Source organism: Mesocricetus auratus, unplaced genomic scaffold (assembly GCF_017639785.1).
Source record: "Mesocricetus auratus isolate SY011 unplaced genomic scaffold, BCM_Maur_2.0 Super-Scaffold_100010, whole genome shotgun sequence".
Lineage (NCBI taxonomy): Eukaryota > Metazoa > Chordata > Mammalia > Rodentia > Cricetidae > Mesocricetus > Mesocricetus auratus.
In genome coordinates, this window is record NW_024429194.1 from 35,577,558 (window position 1) to 35,602,684 (window position 25,127).

General features: G+C 47.0%; 1 long non-coding RNA gene across 1 annotated transcript; it reads right to left on the reverse strand.

The window, feature by feature from the left end:
- Positions 1 to 748: 748 nt before the first annotated feature.
- On the reverse strand, positions 749 to 24,362 carry LOC121142795. The gene is made up of 2 exons (XR_005879901.1): positions 24,239 to 24,362; positions 749 to 1,367 (listed from the first exon to the last, which is right to left on the reverse strand). It is a non-coding gene; the product is annotated as an uncharacterized LOC121142795 (long non-coding RNA).
- Between the last annotated feature and the right edge of the window lie 765 nt (positions 24,363 to 25,127).

Genomic DNA, 25,127 nt, shown 5'->3' on the forward strand with positions numbered 1-25,127 from the left:
CTAGATCCACATCTGATCTCTAATCTGACAGAAGCAGCTGATGAATGACTATCTTTCTCCTTCAGATCCCCCCTCCCCCTCCCCATGACTTCAGAGTCTCCAGATGACCATTATCTCAACAAGATGAACAAGACCTTGGTGCTAACCCAAACCCCCTTCAAACCAATATTGAGACCGTGTGTTCTTTTTGGAAACAGACACAGTAGATAAGCCCTTAGTATATGTGTGAAATCTGCTAACACACAAAAAAGCAGGATTTGGGGAATATAGAAAGAGGGCACCCAGGGTTTGGGAACCCCTTGATTCCCATACCAGTAAGTTTGAGAGGACAGAGAATAGAAGAAAAGGAGAAAGGGGGAAGGGTGGAAGGGTGGAAGGGACAGGCTCCAAGCCGAACTGCCCTAGATTCCCCCGGGATAATGGCAGGAAAGCTGAGAGGCAAGCCTTCCACATTCCAGTTCAGGAGAAGGAGTGGAAAGGAAGGGAGAGGGGATGAGAAGGAAGCAGGAAAGGAAGGCGTGCAAGACTTCAGAACATCTTCCTCCTGGACAGGAGAAGAGCGAGCCTAAATTCCCTGAGCCTCCTCAAGGCAAAGGAACATCTCCGCGAAAGACTACATGATCCCCAAGAGGCTGCCCCTAGAGAGACTGTAGACACCAAGTCTGTAGGCAGGCAGACCAGAGAGCCCTTTGGGCTATGGTTTGCCCTGGTATGTGAAAAATTTGTCCACTTAGATAGTTGGCAAACATTTTAGAGGCAAAATGGAATTTATTAACAGAAAATATTTGTGAAGGATTGTTCCCTCCCTCCCCGCTTTCTTTTTTCTTTCATCTTCTTCCCATGGTGGAGGACTTCATTAACAAGATTCTTTCATCCTTGCTGGCAGTTTGGGTCATTAAGCCTGGCTTGAAAGAAGTGGGAGTTGGCTTTAAGGAGAATGCCGCTCCCCCTGAGTCTCTTTTCTAAACACGAGCGTCAGCTTTCTGCTTTGGGGAGTTGGGAAGCCTAGATAGAAAAGGAATTGCCTTCCCAATGGAATTCATACTGTTCGCCATAGGTGGCTTTAGGCTCTGCCATTCAGGCCCACAGACCTACCAACCACTACTTGTCGGCAACGTGGCTTTCATGTTTTCCGGCTTCCATGCCCGTAGGAGTCAAGTTATGAGGACTGGATGAGGCAATGTACAGTCAGTGTCTAGTGTGGGCTCCGTCCCAAATGACACTTCAATGGATGTCAGCTCTGTTCCTCCCGATGTGCGACGAGCCTGGTGGTTACCCATTTGTGGTCGCTCAAGCAGGGATTCAGTTGTGGCTGTTTCATGGCATCTATTAGTCAAGGTGAAGGGAAACCCCGGCATCTAGGAGACCTATAGTTAACCAGAGGTTGCAGAAATAGAAGACGTTCACTGGGGTTTACTGAAGGTCAAACGCTCTATATGTGACACCAGGGTGAACTTAGTTAGCCCTTCCCCACTCTCCTACTGTTATCTACACTGTTAGGGACAAAGTTAGATGGTGACTGTACCAGCACTGGGACCAGTGGACTTTCTGAATCCACCACTTTGTAGTGGAGGAAAGGCATTCCCTTCTTGACATGAAGGAAATGTCAAGACATAGAACAAGACAGTGGACACCCCCCCCATTTATATACCTAGGAAAAGGCACTGGGTCACATTAAGCTTATCCCTGATAGGTTGAAAGGTGACAGCTCAGGGGGAGCTGCTAGAACAAGATTTTCGAAGCCAAAGCTGGGCTGTGTGTGCAGAGGTGGAGAGAAGGGGGCCTGTGACTCTTAAGAAGTCAGAAAAGATACTTGCAATGAGTTCAAGAAACCAGGATTCCATTTTCCTCATCCGGGCAGAGCTCAGCCACACTTGTACACACTTGTACACAGCCATAGCAGTGCTTAATAGTGGCAAGCTTCTGCGTTGGGAGATAATTGTTACCCTGCATCTCACTCTTGCCCTTGGTCACCTCCTCTCTCCTGGCACAGGCAGATCTCATGCCGTTCAGCAACTTAAGACTTAATGTTTGCTGCCACACAGGGCCTCTGGGAAATTCCTGCAGAACCAACCAGCTATGGGTTCAGATCAGCTGAGGATCAGACTCATCCTTACTGTCTTAAAATGGCTTAAAGGTCACACCCAGGTGAAGCTACCCACAAGGAACATGAGGCATGTGGGTCAAATCAGGCAAAGGGAACCTGAAGGGTAAGTGCGAGTTAATGGCCAGGAGACATCCTCCTGCATCAAGCTAGACTTTAAACACAGGGTTCAGATTGATACAGATGCCAACCTCCCCTTCCCACCCCTCACCCTCCCACCCCCGCCATCCACTGCCCTCTGTAGCGGTTCCTGACTCAGACTCTGAGGACAGGTCCAGCAGTCACTATCAATAGTTCTTGATCTGCCTGATTTCATGTAGCCAGTGGTGGCTACCCAGCCTCATTGCAACATGGCAAGCCTTCTGCTCTATGTACCAGGAGAATGCAGGGCAGATCATCTCAGAACCCCTCACCCAGAAGCATTGCCCAAGATCTTCCAGTCCAGCTTGAGACCTAGAAGAGGAGGCCTTCTCATATGCAGACATTTGTGATAAAGATCAGTAACTTCCAGGGGATGGTGTACCATTTCTTGGAAAGGGTTTCCCTGTAGTCATCTCATTGACTCCTGTTTCAACAGAGAAAGAGCCATTTAAGGCGAGGAAGGAGGTAAGGAGAAGGCAGGCAGAGCCTACTCTCTCTCCATCCCGGCGTTGACAGGGAAAGTCTGGGGCCAGACCAGGGGCTGATATTACTAGATGAGCCAGATCTCACTTTGGGTTCCATTCTTGCCAGCTGGCTGCCCTTGGACAAGCTGTCTAACTGCTTATGCCCCATTTTTGTCATTTATAACAAAGATAGTCTTAACTCATGGTCCTTGTGAGGACGAAATGTGGTCATATACGGATGGCATCTCTCCATGTGACCACTAATTCTCCTTTTCTCTCATTCTGATAATGAAACCAAACTGTCTCCCATGATGCTGAAATATTTATAAGCCATGCTCAAGAGTCTTTTCTGCCATCCACATTCGCATCCCATATCTTGTCCTGATCTCTGCTTGCGTTAGACTCCCCACTCCTGTTCCTACCCTGGAACAAAGCTTAGGAGATGCCCCAGGTAACAAGGAAATGGCTCCTGCAAGCCAGCATTCTGAAGGCTGGGTTCTGAAGGTTTGTGCTGTGCTATCAAGACTCAACATGAGGCACTCAGGCCCAGGGGGACATGCCTATAGCTTCAGCACTGCAGACACCGAGGAAGGCGGGTCTCATGCCCAAGGCCAGCTTGCACTATATAGCAAGAGCGTGTTTCAAAAGAACAAAGAGTAGGGCTGAGAAACATGGCTCATCAAGTAAGGGCATTCTCTGTAACAGACTGGTGACTCATGTTTGAGACCCAGAACTCACTTGAGTGGAAGGAGAGAACTGACTGACTTCCAAAGTTGTTCTCAGACCTCCACATGACATGTGTGACATACCATATAAATGTAATACTACTGCTGCTACATAATAATAATAATAATAATAATAATAATGTGCATATTATTATTAAGTAACCAATAAATTGAAAAAATTAAAATGGTGAAAACACTAAAAATGTAAAGGTTCAAAGAAGTTTATATATAAAGATGTGACATACACATATGTGTATATTTCTGTATATAAAATATGTATGCATAACACAATCTAAATATCAAATAAATCCTATTAAACAAATTAACTACATAATTGAATAAGTTATTTATGCTAGGACAATATAAATAATTCTATATATGCTAGGGCAGTATAAAGTCATTAAAATCAGGCTTGGGAAATTATTTATTGAGAGAAAGAGACTCCTAAAATATAAAGGACAGCGAGAAGTCAAGAGTCAAGACTGCATTTATAGCAGAATCTTAAACACACAGCAGATGTTTAAATACAGATGAAAGCCTGGAAGTAAATTCATCAGAATGTGAAATTTGGTGAACCGTGAACATTGGCTTTGGAAGCTAGCCAATCTATGCCCACTGTAGAAAAATTAGAAAGTGCAGAGCAACATAAACAGGAAGAGTTAAAGAGAAAAATGGCTAATTTCTAAGTGATACACACACACACACACATACACACACACACACACACACACACACACACACTCCCTGAGATTCCACTCAGACGTGCAGTGAGGGAAGCTTGTGGGAGACTGAGGCTAAGATGGTTTCTGCTAGAAAAGGGGGAGAGGAAAAACTAGGTTGTGAGGGAGAAGCAAACTGAGAAGGGAGGGTGAGGGGGCTGCTTGATCATTGCACCTTCATTCAGAGGAGTGGGGATGCTTGTGCATCTGTTTGCCAGAGAAAGATAGCTTTACAGGATCTCTGGAGTAGGGCTGATTTAGGGGAAATGTCAGTACCGTTTATAGACCTAGAGGAACCCCAGGTTCCTCCTAGCCAGAAACCCCAGGTTTCTATTGCAGTTATAAATCATCCAGAGACTCAGAGACTAAGAGGATGACCGACATCTACTGTGTACACAGATCTGAAACCTGGGCTGGGCAGTCGAATGAACGGTTTATCTCTTCTCCTTGCCTGCCAGCTGGGGCATTTGACTGGGGTGGGATACAGGATGGCTGCTCTCATAGCTGGCATCCTGATCCTAGGGATGGCCAAGTGCCTGGCCAGGCCTGTAGACTTGGAGCGCCGGCCCTCTCCACACTGGCCTTTCCTCCCCATGGGCTGCCTTGGCATCCTGTCTTCATGGTGGCCAGGTTCCAAGAGTGTCTCAAGAGACAGGAAGTGGGGGCTGCCAGTTCTGGAGGCCTGGGTCCAGAAGTTGGCATAGCACCTCTTCTACCGTATTCATCCGTCAAGGAGTCTCAAGGCCATGTTCAAGTGGTGGGGAGGCAACTGCCACATCTCGGTAAAAGGAGTCAAAGAATTGGGGGGCGTATAGTAACTACCTTTCTCACTGCTGTGACCACACACCTGAGAAAAGCAATGTAAGGGGAAATACGTACGTCTTTCGGAATCACAGTTCACAGTAATAAGCATGGTAGCCTTATCAGCTGTCTGGTGACAGGAGGTGGCTTGCTCACATCTTGGATCAGAAGGAGGACAGGGACAGGGACAGGGATGCTGGTGTTCCACTGGATTTTTCTTTGCTCCTTTTTACTCAGGGAGAGACCTCCGTTTACGGTGGGATGGTCCACATTCAAGGCGAGTCTTCTATCTTCAATTAATCCTCCTGGAAACACCCTTGCAGACACACCATCAGAATCAACCATCACAGGAGCTGTGTTTTGAAAATGCCAGAAGGGGATGGGTAAGGCCGATGCTAGGGACATTGCTCTGGGCCATGTTGTGCACAGGAAGCGGGAGTGGGATGAAGAGAGGCCTGATTTGGCTTAGGAAAGAAAAGTCCAGTTTTTCTCTTTGGTCCACCTCCCCGGTCCTTGCAACATGACTTCACCCAGCCTTTTTGGCTCCTCCTTATCCCTCTTCTGAGCCTAATCGCTGAGCAAGCCCCAGTTCCTGAAGACCGAAGATCCCTAGGTCTGTGTGAGCAAACAGAAACTCCCATCACTTCTTAGAACTTCCTCTGGCTGGGACCTCGAGACACAGCTTTAAAGACCGGAAGATGTCAGGGTGTACTCAGGCAGCCGTCTTGTTCGGTTCCCCCAGCCTTCCTCGGAGGGCACATGTCCACTCAGAAAAGATGGCACATCACACAACACCAGGAGCCTGAGTTGGGAAGTGACCCCAAGAGTGCATGATTCTACAGCCCGTTTTGTTTCTACTCTGTGTCACTTCCTATGGGACAGCCCCTTTATTTTAAGGAACTGAGTCACTTTCGTCTAAGCAGCTGCTGAATGGAGCATATTTTGTGATCATGAAAACCTGCCCACCCTTCAGCCACCATCCTTGATAAGGCGAACCACAAAGCCCCACACTTACTCACAAAATGATTCCTCACTTTCTCTTCTTCCCAAGACCCCAGAAAGGCTGTGGATTCTATGGCATAGCTGCATCTCAGAAGAGAGAGAGGTGAGTCTTCTAGGAAACTCTATTACTTTAACCTCCTCAGGTTTCTGGGCCCTTCAGTTCTCTCTTTCATGAAACCAAAGACCCTACCACCAAAAAGACACATGAGCTTGAACCTCAGAACAAGGAGCATGGTGTCATCTTTAGAAATGTTGACAGCTTATGTCAGTTCTATGGTAAGGCCTCAGCAACCTTTATTTTCTAGAGTGAGGGCCTTTGGGAATCTAGGCCATGGAGACTGAAAGTGCCTGGGGTGGGATCAGTCCCCAACATCGTGTCTCTTTGTCTACAGTAGAAAGACCAAGAGGTACACCCAGGCATCTCCTGTACTGGCCAAGTACAGCCTAGCCTTTAGCATGTCAGTCAGCAAGTTCCAGAATGATGGGCAGAAACCACTTAGCATAGGCCTTGTATCTACCTTGCTGCCGTATGGAAAGCATTGGGGAAGAGTTGATGTTTGGACCTTCCCTTCTCAGTTCACGAATCTGAGACAAATTTTCCATCTACCTAATAAGGGCTTTCACCAACTTGTTTCCCGGTTATTTTCCCTCTCTTTTCTGTCTTTTCTTCCCCTGCACATCTTCCTGGCCTGTGCCAGATCTGAGTGGCCCCTTCTGCGTGTAGCCTGATACAGTGGGGGTTAGATTCACAGTCTAATGCAGAGGGGCCTTCTTCTCTTGAGCTCTTGGGAAATTTCTCACACCTGAGAAATCTAGTTAAGGCACATGTATTTAAAATACCTAAGTTCTGTTCCTTGAATCTATTTTGTGGCCCTTTCCATTTGATTATGATATGATCTCATGCAAGATTAATTACTGTATTAACTAGTTTTCTATCATGGTAACAGAAACCTTAGGCAGATCAACTTTTGAAGAGAAAGGAGTTCCAAGGGTTCACAGTTTCAGAGTTCTCAACCCATAATCAGTTGATCTATTGTTTTTGATTGAATGGTGAGGGTATGAAGTAGATGAAGATGTTTCATAGTAAATTTAGAAGCAAAAGATAGAGGAGGTAACAGAGTCCCAAGATCCCCTTTAAGGATATGTATCTAAAGCCATCCACTAGATTTCTTGTAGGTTTCCCCATCTCCCAACAATGCCACAGGGTGTGGACTAAGCCTTTAACACATGAACCTTTGGGAAACATTTATTCAAAGTAGTAGGCCCCAGTCTTGAGAGAGACACTCGGCCAATTATCATTTCCTCCACCTTGCTTGTCTAGTTCAAAGGCAGCATCAGACATCCCCAGGCCATTTCCTACCAAGCAACACTTTAGAAGAACTACTCTCAAAGAGACACAAATACACAACTTGCCTTTTGCTTCCCTGGGGAAAAGGAACGAGCATTACAGAACATCAATTTGAAACATAAGCTTTCAGGGTGTGATGAAAATAAACACAGAAGATGGCCTGCCAAGATGGCTCAGTGGATAAGATCACTTGCTGCATAAGCCTGATGACCTGAGGTTGATCCCCAGAACCCACTTAAAAGTAAAAAGGAAGAAATGATTCTACCACATAAATGTCAGAAAATACGCATGCTCTCTCTCTCCCTCCCTCTCTCTCTCTTTCACACACATACACACACACTCTCTCTCTCACACATACACACACACTCTCTCACTCACATACACACACGTAATTAATAATTTAAATAAACACAGAAGAATTTTATTCTAACAATGGTTCTAAACATACCTTCACTTCCTGTGTCTGATTCAGGGCATTTATGAAATACATCTTGGAACAAAGGCACAGCATAGTGAAAAACATCAAGCTGTCCTTGTTGCAAATCTTGGTTCAGTCATATCACAACTATTTAAGAGATATATGAATACTTTCCTGGAATTTCCATTCTTTATCTATATGACAGGAAAAAACATTCATGCAGAACTGTCACTTTATTGAAAAGACAACACTTAGTAGAATATAATAAAATACCAAGTAGATGCTTGGCATTGGAACTAAGCAAGGGCATATAGGGGACCATTCCCAGTCTGAAGATTTCCCAGGAAAGATGGGCTTCTGCACCCTGAGAAATTGGAACAGAACTGAAGCTGGCATTTCAGGCCCAAGTGTGTGGGGAACAAGCAGGCTGACACACTTACAGAAGTGCAGGAAGACAAGACAAGACTGGCTCAAGAAGAAAATTCCTGGAACAGAACATCACAAAATGATGTGACAAGGAAGGGACAGGGTGGGGCATGTGGATGCTAGAAAGCTGGGTAGAAGGTGGTGGCCGTGATTTCACTGGAATGTGGTTAGTGGGAGGCCCTGATATTATGAAGCTGGAGTTCAATGTCTAAAAGACTTCCCTGCCACGAGACATGAGGCAGGCCAGAGGCATCAGTGGGAGAATCGTCCACAGGAGAGGGAATAGTTCAGTGCATCAATGGCTTAGATGCACAGGGTATAGGAAACAGGAATCAAGAACGCTTCCTGGCTGATGTCAGGATGGTGAAGGAAGCGTACTGACATCACTGGAGAATGGCAAGGTAGAAAGGAATGGCCTGCAGAAGAAAGGACTTCAGTCTGCTCTGAAGAAGTTCACGTTAAGTTGATGGAACCAGAGCCCTCCATGCGCACCTCTGAGAGAGCCTGGCTCATCTTGTATTCAATCTCACCCCTGCTTCTCACTATATTCCAGTGTCAGGTTTCCTAAAACTTTGATGAATACCTAGCCAAGTCTTCCTGGAGGTGGAGAGTCTTGCAAGCTCCCCAGACAAAGCCAGCAGTGAGCTCATCGCCTGTATTTTCTTAAGTTTAACTTGGGTCCCTGAAACCCATCAGCGGTTCCCCCAAATAATTAGACTTCTCCATTCTGGTGAAAAGTTTTGTTTTGTTTCACTGTTGTTTGTTTTGTTTTAGATATAATTTCACTATGAATTCAAGCTGTTCTGCAACTCTTGATCCTCCTGCCTCAGTCTCCCAAGTGCTGGGGTTACAGTCATGTGCTACCAATACCCAGTTACCTCCAACTTTTTTGCAGAGAAAGGATGCAAGTTTCTGGACTGAACCCCATAGCAGGCAGTCTGTGACTTTAGGGTAATCAGTATTACAAAGAATGAAATCATCGGGCCCCACAGTCATTTTTGTAGTTCTTTATATGCTTTTAGTAATATCTTTGCTGGGTTAAATGAATTATTACAGATTCCCCCGGTCAGTGTCCTACTTCCTCTAATGTATGCTCTGATGAACACCTAGAAGTCACAGACCGGCCTCCTTGTCCATGAATTTGGCCTCCAAGGAAGCCTACCCTTATCCGGTGTTGCAGTTTAGCAGGAATTTGGTTGGCAGAGCCGTGTGGGTCTCTAGGCACCAGAATAGCAAGCAGGCTCAGAGGCAGCCAGCATCAGGAATTGAGGAAGGAAGTTCCAGACGGAAGCAGCGGAGTGTGAAGATGCTTGATGGGAGGCCAGCGCTGCAATGGGGGGGAGAGGATAGGGGTTTGGAATGCCCCTAAAAGGCTCCAGGCTCATGGAGAAGCTGCTAGAAAAGGCTAAGCATATCGGCACACAAACCCAAAGGAACGCCTGGTATTTAGCTCCTATGTTAATAAGATTTATGGAATTATAGATTCCCAGGGTTGAAATCATCCTCACCCTAGAAATCTCTTGTCCACCATCCAGCTCTCGCCAAGATCACCAAAACACTGTCCTTGGACAGAGAAGGCAACCTGGCACTAGCCTTGTAGGGCTTTCTTTGATTCCTGAACACTTAGACTGCTTTCAAAGCAATGTTAAAAAGGACCAGAAGTCCAGCTTCAGTTCTAGATGTTTTAAAGAAAATAGACAACCACAGAGGAAATGGTTATATTAACAAAAAGATAAAAATTATGTGACAAAAGGACTGTTACTTAGGAAACAAAAATGGTGTAAGATACATAGCCTCAGTATCTTAGTGAGCCTTGAGTTCTTTCATGGAAGGGACAATGACACTGAGCCTCAGTTTCCTGGTCGATAAAACGAAAAGATTCTTCCCTAACTCACCTTTGTTAACATTACAAAGAAGAAAATCCCTTTGAGACATCAACACCCACACATTGAAAGTATCTGTAGGTTGTCCTACAAAAGGGATGAGGGAATGAGGGTTCTTTGCCCTTAGACCATCTGTAAGAAGCAGAACTGTGTGCAATATACCCCCAGGGTATAGTTCGGGTTTGTTTTGTGTGGCTTCTTTCCTTTCTCTCTCTCTCTCTCTCTCTCTCTCTCTCTCTCTCTCTCTCTCTCTCTCTCTCTCTCTCTCTCTCTCTCTCTCTCTGGCACTCCACCTGATTTTTTTTAATAGTGATTTTCTTCCACCAAAAGAACCATGCATGTTTCCAGCACTTGGGGATCCCAAACATCAAGACCACCTCCTGCCAGCCTCCATGGAGGTGTGCCCTGCTGCAAGAGACACAGAGCAGCAGTGTGTGCAGATAGAGGGAGAAGTGACAGCTGGGGCACCGGCTCACAGCCAGGCAAGCCTGAAGCAGCCCCTCAGCCTGCGGCCCTGGAGATCCCTGAAGTTCTACTGAGGTGAGCTAGTGCGAGACTGAAGGAAACCAGCAATGACTGGGGTCTCCCAGCCCCATCTTGGCCAAAATGGCTGGGATTTTTACTGCAATTGAATATGGGTACCATATATGCTTTTGTTTACAGAAAGGGATCTGTGTCACTAAAATGTTTATAAAACATTTTTCTGTACTAATAAATTTTATAATGGAAACAAAGCCTGGAGAGGAAAAATTAATCATATTTAAGACTTCTTTGGAGTCGAATTTCAAATCCAACAAAAGAATTCTACCGGGAAAGGTGCCCAAGCTATTGACCCCAAGCTAATGAAACATGCACTGGGTTTCTTACTGTGTGTCCTTACTGCTCCTTTCTTCAGCCTTCTCTATTCACTGAATCCCTAACACTGCTAAACAGGTGGGGATGCTGGTGCTTAGGACCGTGTCCACTGTGTATCCTCTGTGAGGTGCCACAGATGCTCCTCTCAGCTCTGTTGGATGCATCTGCCATGCTTGATACGCTGTGTTGCTGGTGTAGCTAGAGTATGAGCACCCAAGGGCCAGGTAGCAGTTCTAATGTCATCAATTTGGATGATCCCTGTCAAACATGGTGCCGAGAGAGAGAGAGAGAGAGAGAGAGAGAGAGAGAGAGAGACAGAGACAGAGACAGAGACAGAGAGACAGACACAGACACAGAGAGACAGAGACAGACAGAGTCAGAGACAGGCAGAGACAGAGACAGGCAGAGACAGAGACAGAGACAGACAGAGAGAGACAGAGACAGAGAGAGAGACAGAGAGATAGCATGAAAGCAGGAATTCTCTGGTCTCTCTTCTCTAAGCAAACCAACATCTTTCTACAGTTTTTCCTTCAGGTCACAAAAGGCTAATGCTATAAATTCTCTCTGGAGAAAGCTAGGCAAGATGTACTTGGGAACATAAAACAAAAAAGTAGGTTGGCATTAGAGAAGAAAAAGCCAATATATTTGGCTGCCCGTGGCATGCCAAGGCCTTATTGAGACAGAAATAGGCGGTGTAGGAGGAATCTCAATTAAATATTTTTCTAAGCAGTCGGTTCTGGGCTTTGCCTGAACATGGACTGGGGTGAAGCTCGGGACGGAAAACCCAGAGGATTTGAACGTGGCTTCTAAATCATCTCAGGACTTGAATGCTGGCAATGCAAGTGTGGTGAGCACATAATGGGGACAGTGAAAGGGTTGATCCTCCACGGTCCAGAGGCCAGGACCTCCTTGCAGGCACTTTCCAGGACCTCCTACATCAGAGAAACCAGCGGCTCCCCTCACACATACTGTGTGGTGTGGTACCATTCCTCTGAAATACACTTCCAGGCTCTACTCAACCATTTCCATTAGGCAACCATCCATGAGAATTCTGCCTCATCTAGAAAGGCCACTGGAATTATTTGAGGGGGAAACAATGATGCTTTGGGCAGGGAACCATGTCACACATTCTGCTTGTCTTTCCTCTGTTAAAACACACAGCATCTTGGTCCAGAGGCACTGATGGGGGCATGAGGATGGATTCTCACACCAGGCAAGGCAGAGATGGAGGGGTCCCTGGTAGCGGTGCAGGTGGTCTAGTCCGGTTGTCTGCTAACGCGTGAAGGATCACAGGTGCCCTCCTTTCCCCGCATTTGGGCTCATGCTGTTCTGGGAAGAGCTTTTCCCACTTAAGAACATTTCACTTACACCCACATGTAACTGAGCATTCTTTTGCCAGGTGAATTTTCACATCTATAGCGTGCAGCCTCCTTTGGGAATCACATTTTCTTGAGTCACTCTTCCAGATGTTAAGCATGTAGATTGGTTCTTGCTGTTAGCCTATTAAAATGACCACCCCTGGGGGTGAGGGCTGTGTTTTCCCCCAATCATTTCACGGGCAGGATTGTCTGGTGGGTAAGAACGAAGGCCTTGCAACTGTCCCTCACTTCAGCCTCCATGTCAGAATTCCTTCTTAGACTCAGCTCAGTTGGCTTAGCTAGACACCTTTTTGAAGAAAGGATATTTATCTTTTGGGGTTGTTTTCTTTTGTTGTTGTTTTTGTTGTTTCAAAATAGAGTTTCTCTGTGTAATAGCCCTGGCTATCCTGGAAGTCACTCTGTAGATCAGACTGGTCTCCAACTCAGAGATCCTCCTGCCTCTGCTTCCCGAGTGTCGGGATTAAAGGCATGTGCCATCACTGCTGTGCCTTTACAGAGTTGTTCTAAAAACTAAATTGGCCATTGGTTGAGAATGGACTGCCTAAACTTTGATGGTTGTGTTTTCTGAGTCATTATCTCCTTGGAGAATTTCTGGGCCAGCAAATTTGCACTTCCTAAACCCTTTGAACCACATTGAAAATGCCGTTGAGAAGGGTCACACCAATGTATATCCTTAAAGCAATTTATGAAGACACTGGGTTTCTCATGATCTCCTAAAGCCCCCTTTGAAATACTCAAAGTGTTTGTGTTTGACAGTCTAGAATTCTGTGCAGCAGTAAGATTAATTCCGTTGACCGGATTTTCTGGAATCTCTTCACTCCTGGTTTTTCGGTCCCTGCCTTCTGTATTCTTGTTATATGCCTCTACTGTCTCCTGCCTTTAACAGCTGCTTTCCTCGGAGCAGATGATCCTGAGGCAGCCGAGTCCGGACACCAGCAATCTCCTCTTTTTGTCATAGGATCCACCCAAAGTTCCCTTAGCTTTCTAATGGACACCTCTGGTTCTGGCTTGTCACTAACTTCTTCATCGCATATGGATGAACTCCATGTGGGTAGCCCACCTTGTCAAGTCTCCATTCTAAAACCAAATGGACCTGTCCTACTCAGCTGAGGTTGCCTCGATTGCAGAGCTATCCAGATCAGTGTGGCCCGTGGCCACAGCTGTGAGGAATTAATTTGTCCAGCAGCACCATCCCGAGCAGGTGGGCCCGAGCTATATAATGAAGCCAGCAGAGAGCAGAAGCCAGACAGCAAGCCAGTAAGCAGGGCTCCTCCATAGTATGGAGGTTCCTGCCTTGCCTGGGTTCCTGCTCGGACTTCCCTCAAGGATGGACTGTAAACTGTAAAGTGAAATGAACCCTGACCTCTCCACATTGCTTTTGGTTCACACAGCAACAGAAAGCCAACTGGCACACTACTCCATACTGATTCCTCTCATCCACCCCTAGCCAAGTGTGTGGTTTCCATCTTTCTAAAGCCAGCATGTGAAACTTAGAAGTAACCCTGGAGAACTTCTCCAGGATCTCAATAGCCGTCAGACCCAATGGTATTTTTGCTCTATGTCTCCTGAGCGGTCTGTCTCGCACTTTCCAGTTCTAAACTTGTCTCCATATTCAGACTTTTACCATGGAGCAAGTCCTGTAGCCAAGCAGTCCACCTCCCACCCCAAATCAGGTTGAATATGGGTGTCCCCGTGCTCCAAGCATCCTCCAAGACCTCACACCCTGAATCCAGCCCACTCACGCTCCTCACAGTGGTGCCTAAGGACTTCAAAGACCTGGCCCCCAGTCTTTCTTCTAGCACTTTCTTCTGAACATGTTTTCATAACTTGGAATGTTCATTTGTTCTACATTTTATTTGTCCTTCAAATAATTCTCCCTGAAGGCTTTCCTGACCACTGTAGCCCATAATTACCCACTGTAGTTACAACAGTTGAGTTATAACTTGTATTTCCAGAAAAGACTAGCTTAACCCATTGTGACAGGAGCTCTGTAGACAGGCTCAAGGGGCAGTCACAAACACAGCTGCAGACTTCCATCTAGTTCCCTTTCCCTTGCATAACAATAGCTCACCTTTGTTCAAGTGTTCATAGCCATAGCCTTCAGGGAGCTGGACCTCATTTATAGCCTGGGGAGAAGTTAAGGGCACAGGTACTGGAGTCAGAATTCAAAATTGAGTTCTGTTGCTTACTAGCCCAGCAGCCACTGGGAAAAGATTTAAACTCAGAGTTTCAGTCCCCTTGAGGACCCCTTCTAGAGCACTATTAGAGGTGTTTAATGAAATAATAAATGTAAAACGCATGACCAGTATAGCCATAACCAAATCCGTATTAACAGGCCATGTGCTGTTTCTACCTTGACTTGACTAACACAACCATGGAACTCCCACGCCCCTTTTATCTGCCTGGTTTAGGGTAGCCACAGATCCAGTGCTTCCTGTGTCCCCCTACCCGCACTTTCCACCCCTACCACACAATCACAAATGTCCTGAAAATCCTATCTTAATTCTTGAGGAGACCTGATATTGTCTATATTTTCTGAAGTCGAAACCTAAGGCCTGTAGGGAGTGGGGCCTATTGGTGGATGATGTCACCATGGACCTAGACTCTCATCTCTCTGTTCATGCCTCTTGCCCATGTGACTTCTCTCCTGCTTTCTCCTTGTCCTCCTTCTTCAGGAGGAAGAGTCTCAGTCCATGGTCTATTACTCCTGGGCCTGTGTTCAGATGGAGCATCATGGCGGGTCCTGCCAACCTAGTGGCAACTGGGACACAAAGAGAAGGCCATGCTGGCTTCCTCCAAGTAGCAAGTTAACCACACATTCCCAGACATCTTGTCCCAGACACAGGAATAAGCAGAAAGATGGTGTTTGTCCTTGCTGTGCAGCAAGTGCCCCTCTCCCTAAGCAGTAAGGACTGCTGAGAGATGCCTGAAAGAGACGCTCTCCAACCTGTCCACCTGCATGCAAGTTGTGAAATGCACTCCAAGTTTCCAGCCTCCATGAGCTATCATCCATGCTGGTGTTGGCTTGTGGTGGTACAGCTGTCTTTTGAGTCACTTCTGTTCCCAATAGTAACACCTCACTCATATTCCTGCAACTCCAATGAAACTCATTGGTTCACCAAGTTGGTAGTATCCTTTGATAGTATCCTTACTTTGGTCTGTCATTGGTCCCTATCTGGGATGAGTAGACATTTGTTCCCATCTCCCAGGAATAGTTTCAGACAACAGTTCTTTCCTGTGGCAGTCTTTAGGAGAGAGGATTTTTTTCACAGTTTACTCTGAAAACTGCCATTTATACCTAACTAGCTAGAACTATTTCACATGGCTTTTCTTGAACCAACATATGGTGCAGGAAATGGGATTTCCTGTAGCCCGCCCAATCAGGGTAAGCTTGGCAGTGGCAGCCGGGTCATCATTCCTGAGACAGGATTGCTCATTCTTGAAGAATTCCTACTGGTGTCTTGGTCCTTGGGCAAGGATTCCATAGGGAGCTGGGCTCTGGCTGCCAATGCTGCTCTCCGACTGAATGCCTTTGAGACGGTCACCCAGTCACCCTTGTAGCGTCCCCTTGTAAGAACCAAGAAGATTCGGAAAGCACTTTGTCAGTTTGGAGTGGCCATGCAAATGGAAACTGCTGAGTGTGCTTAGGGCCTACTCTCCTCCCTCTGAGGGACGCCATATCCCCAGTGGCAGTTCTAGAGTAGTCAGGCAGGGAATCTCTGGACTGCCAACTGCCTTCTCTCAAACCCATTCCTCCATCAAAGCCTGGCTGTGGTCCAGTATCTCGCCACCTTCTATTGTCATAGATCTCTTTTAAACAGAAGACTCTCAAAAAGGAAAATGCCCATGCCTCTCTGATACCCACTTACCAGCCCCAAGCCTCCCAGTCAGAAGCTCTGGGATGCTATCTTTTTTTTTTTTTTAACCCACACTCTGCGGTCTGTAAAGGCCAAGCAGGAAGATTTCAGAAAACAGCTGTCCAGAGCCTATGCTCCAGAATTTGCCTCAGCGTTATGATCTGAGCGGTGATGCTCAGTAGGTGGTTGATCTGAGGCAAATCATCTGGCCTCTGAGCTTCGGTTTCCTTGCCTTTAAAATGAGGAGAAAGCTATGTGCTTCAGAAGGCTGAGCTGGGAAGAGGACAACATTCAAATACTTGACACAGTGCAATGACAAGGAGCAAGAAGTAGCCACAGAGGCCAGGGCCTCCACTGTGTGTGTGACAAGTGCTGAAGAAATCCCAAAGCCCCCAAGCCTAGCTGAAAAGGTAGGAGACTTGAGAAGAGCCTGGGTTCCAGAGCTGGTACAACCATGAGTTATAACTTTCTAGTTCCTTGTTTCTTTTTGTGTTTGTTTGTTTTGTATTGTTTTGTTTTGAGACAGGCTCTTACCATATTGCCCTGGCTGACCTGGAACTTGCTATGTAGACCAGGATGACCTCCAATTTGTTGAAATCCTTTTTCTTCTGCCTCCCCAAATGCTGGGGATAGGCCTGATTCTATAACATTTCCTTGTGTATAAAGTGGCAGGGGCTGTGCAGAGTGAGCTCTGAGCTCTGTCTTCGGGTTAAGTGCTCACAGGCTTCCTTCTGTGGCTTCCTTCTGTGGCTTCCTTCTGTGGCTTCCTTCTGTGGCTTCCTTCTGTGGCTTCCTTCTGTGGCTTCCTTGCCTTCCTATGACAGGACTTCCAGGCTCTTCTCCTGTCTCTGGTTTTCATACGTGGCTCTTGAAGCCTGTGTGCCTTCTGCCACTCACTCCCAGGGGTCCTCGACACCCTCACTTTCAGTAGGTCCAGCCAACACTTCTCCATGCAGGTGCAGTTGCTCCTTCATCTTCTTCTGGGGCGGCTCTTCCGTTTCCAGGCCCCCTCTCTCTTGTGTCCTGTGCAAATTCCTGGCTCCGTGGACCAGGTAGGAAAGCAGTTTCGTTGGACCCAAGTTGGCACTTCCTCACAACCTCCCCTGCCTCTGGCACATTCCTTGTATTTGGGCAGGACCCAGAGAGCTGGAGAATTCCTCTCCTTCCTTAGCGTGGGTCCTCGTGTTGGCATGCCAACAGCCCCAAATATTTAAAGCAATCATGAAAATGAGCTCAGAGTCCCATGCCAGAGCCTTGAAAGGAATTAGGCTAAAAACAGGACAAAGGAAGAGGTGAGGCCAAACGGAAAAAGCCATGAAAGGCACTGCCCAGCATGGCTGGGGCCCAGGACTCTCCTCACTGGCTCCATTCATCTGTAGCCAGGCACTGTGCTGGGCCCTGCGGAGGCAAAGTTGAATGAATGGCTATCCCAGCACTTGAGGAGCTCCCAATCTAGCCAGGGAAGCCTCAGACAAGCACACTACAGTGTGGTAAGGGGAGATAAGAAGCCACCAAAGACACAAAGGAGCCATCACAGTAGCTCATCTCCCAGACTCTGGCCCCAGGCCTTACTTAGGGCAGGTGTCCCCGCTGAGGACAAGATGAAAGATGCGTTGCTTACAAACAGAAAGGTCCTGGCAGATGTGGAGGTATGGAAGCACACACACACACACACACACACACACACACGCACGCACGCACGCACGCATGCACACAGCAGCTTGGGAGGAAGCCTGTACAAAGCCCCAGCCTCTCCACAGGAGTGTTTATGCACATGTGTAACACACAGAACAGAACATGGAATTAGATTCAGCTTATGGTTTAAGATTTCTAAAGATGATGACAGAAATGCACACTTGAAGATAAGGAGCAAGGTTTTGAGCAGAAAGCCTTTCTCGAAAGATGCCCCCACTTCCCTTGCCCCACTCCCCCATCCCCCCACTCTCCCCGCCCTTCCACCCCCTTACCCTCCACCCACCCCCAACAGGGAGAACGGAGCAGCGGAATAGCCGCACCATCATGTGAGTAATCCAAGCAGCCCCCCTGCCGGAAGGGACATGGGTTCCCTATGTCACAGGAGTGAAGGAAGAGTATAGTTGGCACACTGGGTAAATTGGCAGCACCCTAGGCAGCCAGCACATCACCTAGGAAGGTGCCAAGGTCAGAGACAGATGCCGGAGTGAAAGTTGTAAGGAAGCCTCGGGTTACCTGGTTACCCAGAAGAGGTGGAAGAGACAGGCATGTCTAGTGCCTCACTCTGCCAGAGTACATCATAGTCCTCAAGACGGGGTGGAGGATGGCATCGACCTGAGTCTGGGATGCTGGGCAGCCACAGTCAAGCCTCATGGAGAAAAATGAGCTGATGGTCATCAGGTGCTGTAGAAGCCCATTATGATGAAGTCACCCAGTACTAACTGGTGTTCACCATCATGATCACTGACTTTTTTAAATTAAGTTTCTTCAAATGCTTCTAGCATTTACTGGGCCCTAAGGAGGCAAACTATGTTAAACCATACATGTGCTTAATTAACACAACAACTCGAAGAAACCAGAATTCTTGTTAATCCCATTTTACAGAGCAAATGATCCCCAGAAAAATCAAGATTTGGGCCATGTGCATTTAACAACAGGAGAATGGCAGGTGTCCCTCTGTGTCCCTCACAGAGTCATATGTTAAAGTCCTAACCACTAGCACTCATGGTATGGTGGCCTTTGGAGCCAGAAACTTAAGAACCATTAAGTTAGAAGGCTGTCCTTATAAGAAAAAAAATTATAACAGAGACAAGTACATAGAGACCATGTGAGCACATTGGTGTGATTCTGTCATCTATAAGCCAAAGAGACAGACTCCAGGAGGTGCCATCTTGCTGGCACTCTAGGCTTCAGAACTGTAGAGTTGGTTTCTGGTGTTAATCCCCTCAGCTGGGCCCTCTATTACAACTGTCTGTGCAGGTTATCAGGGAAAGGGATAGACAGGAGTGCCATAGAGATGGGGGAGCAGGTCTGCAGGGAGTAGGGTACCCACAAAGGACTGCCTACCAGTGCTCCCTTATTCTCAGCTGTCAGGAGCTGGAGGACCCTTACAGTCTTCACCTGGATCCTGGGAGAGGCAGGCCCAGGATGGCTTGGAGCTGGACGGCAATAGTTCCATGGTATCTTCTTTGTTAGAATCAGGGTTTGAAAGCAATGGCTTCAGCACTGGGGTTTCTAGAGATAAAAACTCAAAGCCTAGTGCAAGACAAGACCATTATAACCTTTCCACTGTGTATCTTTGTTCATTCAACCACCACAAGAAGTGAAGTCACAGGGCTGGAGAGATGGCTCAGAGGTTAAGAGCACTGACTGTTCTTCCAGAGGTCTTGAGTTCAATTCCCAGCAACCACATGGTGGCTGACAACCATCTACAATTCAATCTGGTATATATGTAATAAATAAATCTTTAAAAAAAAAAAGAAGTGAAGTCAGGGGCAGGTAATGTTTCTACCTGACTTGAGAAGTCAGACTAATGCGCCTTTCTCACATGAAGTGGGCCCTATCCTGGAGGATGAACCCTCATGGGGGACATCATTAGAATGGGTCCCTCCCTCAGTCAGCAGCCATTGCATCTAGTCTCTTGGGCTCCTCTAACCCAGGCACACATCTGGCAGAAATCGCATCTTAAGGCTTGGCCAAACTAAAACTGGTCTTCGGAGTGGGGTGAAGGAGAAGGTTCCAAGAACCCTGACCTGACTTCACTTCATACCACAGAGTGCCAGGTTGCCTTGAGGTCTTCGGTCAATGTGGAGAGGTAGTTCTGGGTCTGAAGACATGGGACAAAAGCATCCTGCTGCTTTCAAGAATTTGCATTTCTGTGATGAGAACACACTTCAACAGGCACAGGCCACTATGATAGACAGCAAGGTAGCTAAAGATGTAAGTACTTTCAGGAGGGTCCTCAGGCTCAAGGGGAAGGATATGACTCTTTCCATAAAGAATAGTGCATACTGGGGGGAGCATTGGGATAAGAATCGGGACAAAGACCTGCTGGATTTTCATTCAGAACTGTGGTACTGAGATGCAGTTCAATTGATATACGAATGTCCCATGTCTGTATTTCATCATTTCCATGCTCCCAGCTTACCATCTGCACAATGTCCAGCCAAGGGACTATGAACCAAGAGGAAATTGCACTGCTGTTCTGCATAATCTGTCTGATCCTCCGGGATATTAGTGGAGACATGTGAGTCTTCACTCATCTGAGCAGTAATGTCCTGATGGTCTCTCAGCAGGAAGTTTCTCATTTCATCTGGCTAAGAGGCAGCTCTGCGATGAGAAGAGAGTGGTAGCTTTCCGGTCTCACGGAGCTCCGCTGATGCACCTAAACCCGACCGCTCCTCAGTTGCTGCGGATGACTCTCGTGTGCTGACAGGTCACGCATTTCAAGACAAGACACTGGCCGGAGTGAGTTTGCAGTGGTGGGACGATGAAGTGTGACGGATGTTAAGTGGCAGGGTCAGGAGCCCACCCGCCCACCCTCCCCACCCCTCTCCCCTCTGCCCTGGCAGCTTCCCTCTGCAGCCTTGGAGGGGAGTGGCACATCTTAGGCAAGTCCCATAGGCTATGCAAACCCATGCTTCTTCAAAGGAAAATCGGCAGACCCAGACAGAGCTGCCCATTTATAGCGGAAGAATGGCATTTACAGGAACGAAGGCTCCTCACACAGTCCTAGGTACACAAAGAACCCTGAATGGTAACAATAGTGCTTACTAGACGCCACAAGAAGTATGCAGTATTTCAGGTACAGTAACTAACTGAATAGTCCCAGTCCTGGAAATCCAGCCTCCATCCCTGTTGTCGTCCAGAGGAAGAACCTAAGATACCAAGAGCCCCTATCACTTCCTGTGCTTGCAGAGCTGAGCTACTAATGACTTGGCCTCAGAAACCGAGTAAATAGTGAAAGCTGTCCGTCTATTGGTGGATAGACGGACAAAGATCATGAACTCCTATGAACCGCTGCAACCCAAAGGCTGGAAATGCTCATCCAGGCACCATGATGTCCAGAAAACACAGCTAAACATTTAACGCTGCTACAGAGTGCCCTTGTCTCCTTAAGTCGGAAGTGAAGTGGCTGGCCTCTCTTGCTCATCCGGCCTGGTATGCCACAGCTTGAAAGGACAGATCTGAAAGATCTACAAGCTACCTAAGTCCTAATTATACACTGAAGGAACTGAAATGAGAGAAACGACAGAGCACGGCCACACACATGTGCTGGGACCAGAGCTCTGCGCCCAGCACTGTTTCCATTCTCTTACCACTCTGCCTGTATGTCATACCATGAAAGTTGCTTCTGGATGTAGAGAAGGAATTAAGAACATAAATGAAGATTCGAAGGGTCCATGATCCTACACAGAAAATTCTTTTTCTTTCTTTTTTGTTTGTTTTTGGAGACAGGGTTTCTCTGTGTAACAGTCCTGGCTGTCCTGGAACTCACTTTGTAGATCAGGCTGGCCTTGAACTCACAGAGATCCACCTGCCTCTGCCTCCCAGGTGCTGGGATTAAAGGTGTGTGCCACCACCACCCGGCCCAAAAATTCCTTCAAAGTGAGATGGCCTTACTTTGTTACGAGGACTTTCCTACTTATGTGTATCTGACAGAGTCATTGGACCTGCCCTTCCCCTGTCTCCTGCCTGAGTTCAGATACATAGGTATCTGGGACAAAGGGCACAACTGTGTGGATCATAACCTATAGATGGACCAGGTGGCTACCACCGTTTCCCAGGCGTGCCTAACACATTCCACATCCCCACCTAGTGATATTGGCTGATGCTGTTCCCATACCTGAATCCTATCCCTAGCCCTAGGGTTCACTGAAACCAGAAGGAGGACCAGAAGGAGGCCTCAAAGCTCAAGGATCACATTGGTAGTGGGTAAAATTCTGGCTGCTGTGTTGGCCAGGCAAGGATCTCTGTGTTCTGTTCATGAAAGTATGTTTGCTGATTGCCTCACCAGTTTCCCTGTCTCCATTTCCAGCTGACCAAATGGGAATCATGATAGTCCCCTCCTGCCAAGCTCGGAAGAGTAAAACTGGAGATTCGGATTCTGGAACAAATGCTGAGTACTAGGTACAGGCCTGTTACAGATGTGACATGCTCCAGATGCCTTCATCACCCACACTTGTCCTCAAGCCACAAAGCTCCCCTATGCTCCAGACATCCTTAGACAGCATCTATATAGACAAGAGTATGTCTGCATAGGAAGACTTCAGCACAGCACTAGCTCTGTAAAGCTGGGTGTCACAATCGCCTCCCTTGGAGATCTTATGCCACATGCTGGTTTGATTTATGGTAGTTTAGATTTCATCTTAACTCTGTTGCTAAGGAGATACAGAGGTTGGCAAGGACTATGTCAGGTTCACCTTTCATCGACACATAGGAGCACATATTCAAAGACACAATACAAAGTCAAGGTAGGTGTCTTAAACCAGGGGTAATCAGAAATTTAAAAAGAGAGAAAGAGACAGATGTGGTGGTGTGCCGGTAGATCTCCGAGTCTGAGGCCAGCCTGGTCTACAGAGAAAGCTCCAGGATAGCCAGGGCTACACAGGGAAACCCTATCTCAAAAAAAATCTAAATAAATAAATGAAAGCGAGAGAGACAGAGACAGAAAGAGACAGAGAGATGTCAAAGCCTGTGGTGTCTGTCTTCATAAACTCAAATAGTTCATGCCAGGGGCATTGTGCTCTCCATTATGGTATACTATAAGTAGACACCGTTATCCCTGTATATATAGGAAAAGGGAGGAGCAGGGAGGCTAAGGTACCCATCAGAGGTCAGATGCCAAGTTTGTATCAGAGCTGAAGTTTGAGCCCAGGCCCACCTGACCCCCAGCTTTAAGCTAGGGACAGGCACACTCCCTTCTACTGTCCGGCCAAGACCCATGTTTGGTATGGTCTTAAACTAAAACGGAGTTTTTCTTTTAAGTAGTTGAAAAAAATTCATATCACATATAATTAGATCAAATAGTTTTAGTGTTCACAACTTCTATTGGGACCCAGCCCCACTTGCTCATTTATGCCGCTTCTCTGCCTTCTTGTGCTGGGAGACAAGCTGTAATGATGTCTGCCCAAGAGAAGGCATGCCCCTCCGAGCCTGGAGCCTGAGTTCTTCACAGAGGAGTTTATAGCATTTGCTGTGTGTCACACCGACCCTTCAGACAAACAGGACGTCTTCACAAGACTTTCTTACTTCAAGGAAAACTTCCACGTCCACAAAACGCACGTTTCTAAAAGGGCACACATCACCACTGCGGTAAGGATGGACATGGGGACTCTGACTTTTTCTATGTGTGCCGAACCATCCCTAATTTTTTTTTTTTTTTTTTTTTTGCCATCACTGGCTCCCAAGGGGGCTCTGAAGGCATTGCCGGGGGAAGCCAGCAGCCTCTGGGAAAGGAGGTATGACAGGCCAGAGCAAGCCTAGAAGCAAAGGCAAAGGGATTTAGAGCCCGAAGCCAGCTTAACTTCACGAATTCCTTTGCCCCTTGATTCATGGTTTCCTGCCACATCTTGTTCAGCTGTGGACATGCCTGGGCCCCAGGCAGGGACAGACAAGCTGGGATGATGAAAGCCCAGGACCTCCAGGCCTGGATCCTGAATCCTGCCTCCACCCTGACAGTTGGCAGAGCCCCACCTCAGCAGAGCCCTCCCACCAGAGTCCTCGGGTTCCTCATACGGAAAGTGAAAGGTCAGCTCAGGTGTTCTGATGTGGACACAGTGCCAGAGCTGGCTTCTTCCCACGAATAGATACTCTATTGATTGGGTAACACATTAGGGCCCTCCATTGCCTGTATTCAGGTGAGTCCAAAAAGCAGACTCTAGTCCTTCATCTAGTAATAGCTCTTGAGGATCTGCCTGTGTCTAGCTCCATAGAGATACAAAGGGAGAGTAAGGTGACCTTCTGAAACTGTTTTGGGAGCTACACAATGACCCCAGGCAAGTCAGGTCCCCAGACAGATGCTGAGGACCCAGATTAGACTCAACATGCTCCTGGTGCCTTGATTTCCATGCTTTCACCAAAGCCATAAAGCAAACCTGTGGCCCATTTTACAGGTTAGAAAGTGGAGACTCTGAAATGTTACCTGGAGGCCAAATAGCTGTTAAGAGCAGAACGAGGCTTTCAAGGCTGGTTCCACTGGTTCCAAGACTCTCCACTGGTGTCTTCTAGCATAATGTCACTGGGTGCCTGTGTGGGTACAGGGTAGACATGCTAAGATAAAGTTTGCAAAAGAAAAGAAAATATAGCCCTTCCACAGCAGCGGAAAATCTACTGAGCCAGTAATAAAACCATTCTTCTAGGACCAGCGTTCTTTACGAGCAATGTATCTCCAGATGACTCCTTTTCTTGCCCAAGTCTCAGTTTCCCTATCGTAAAACCACAGTGAGGGGCTGGGCAGCCTGACTCTGGAACACCACCAGTGTTCACAGCTCCTCTGAGTACTTGTTCATGAGTGCTATGTTGGGGTGCAGGAGTCATGTTCAGCTGCAGCCCTGAATCACAAAGCTCAACTCAGAAGACTTTGTCACCAGAACCACACAAACACAGAGAAACCCTAAGAGAACCCAATAGCCGGTCCACACTGGTCCAAACCACTAAGCTAGATTTTAAGGAAAGATGAAGGAAGATTCATGTAGATGTGGGGGTCCTTTTCTCATCCCATCCTACTTCATGTTGTCACATTTTGACACTCAGGTTTCTGTTTAGGCTTTGATTACATTTGAGTATTCCAAGACTCTTGGGACAGGATCATCAACACTTAGGAGTGGCTTTGGACGGAAGACCAGACCCAGCCTTAAGGATGGAAAGGATTTAGACAGTGTTACAAGCAAAGATTCAAAGAACTAGAAGACAGTTTAGGTATCCAGTGAGGCCAACAGTTGGTTTTGATAGGAATTATCAGGAAGTTAAGGAAAGCCAGGAAATATGAGTATCCTGAGTGCTGTCAGGAAATTTAAAATGTAATTGACCAA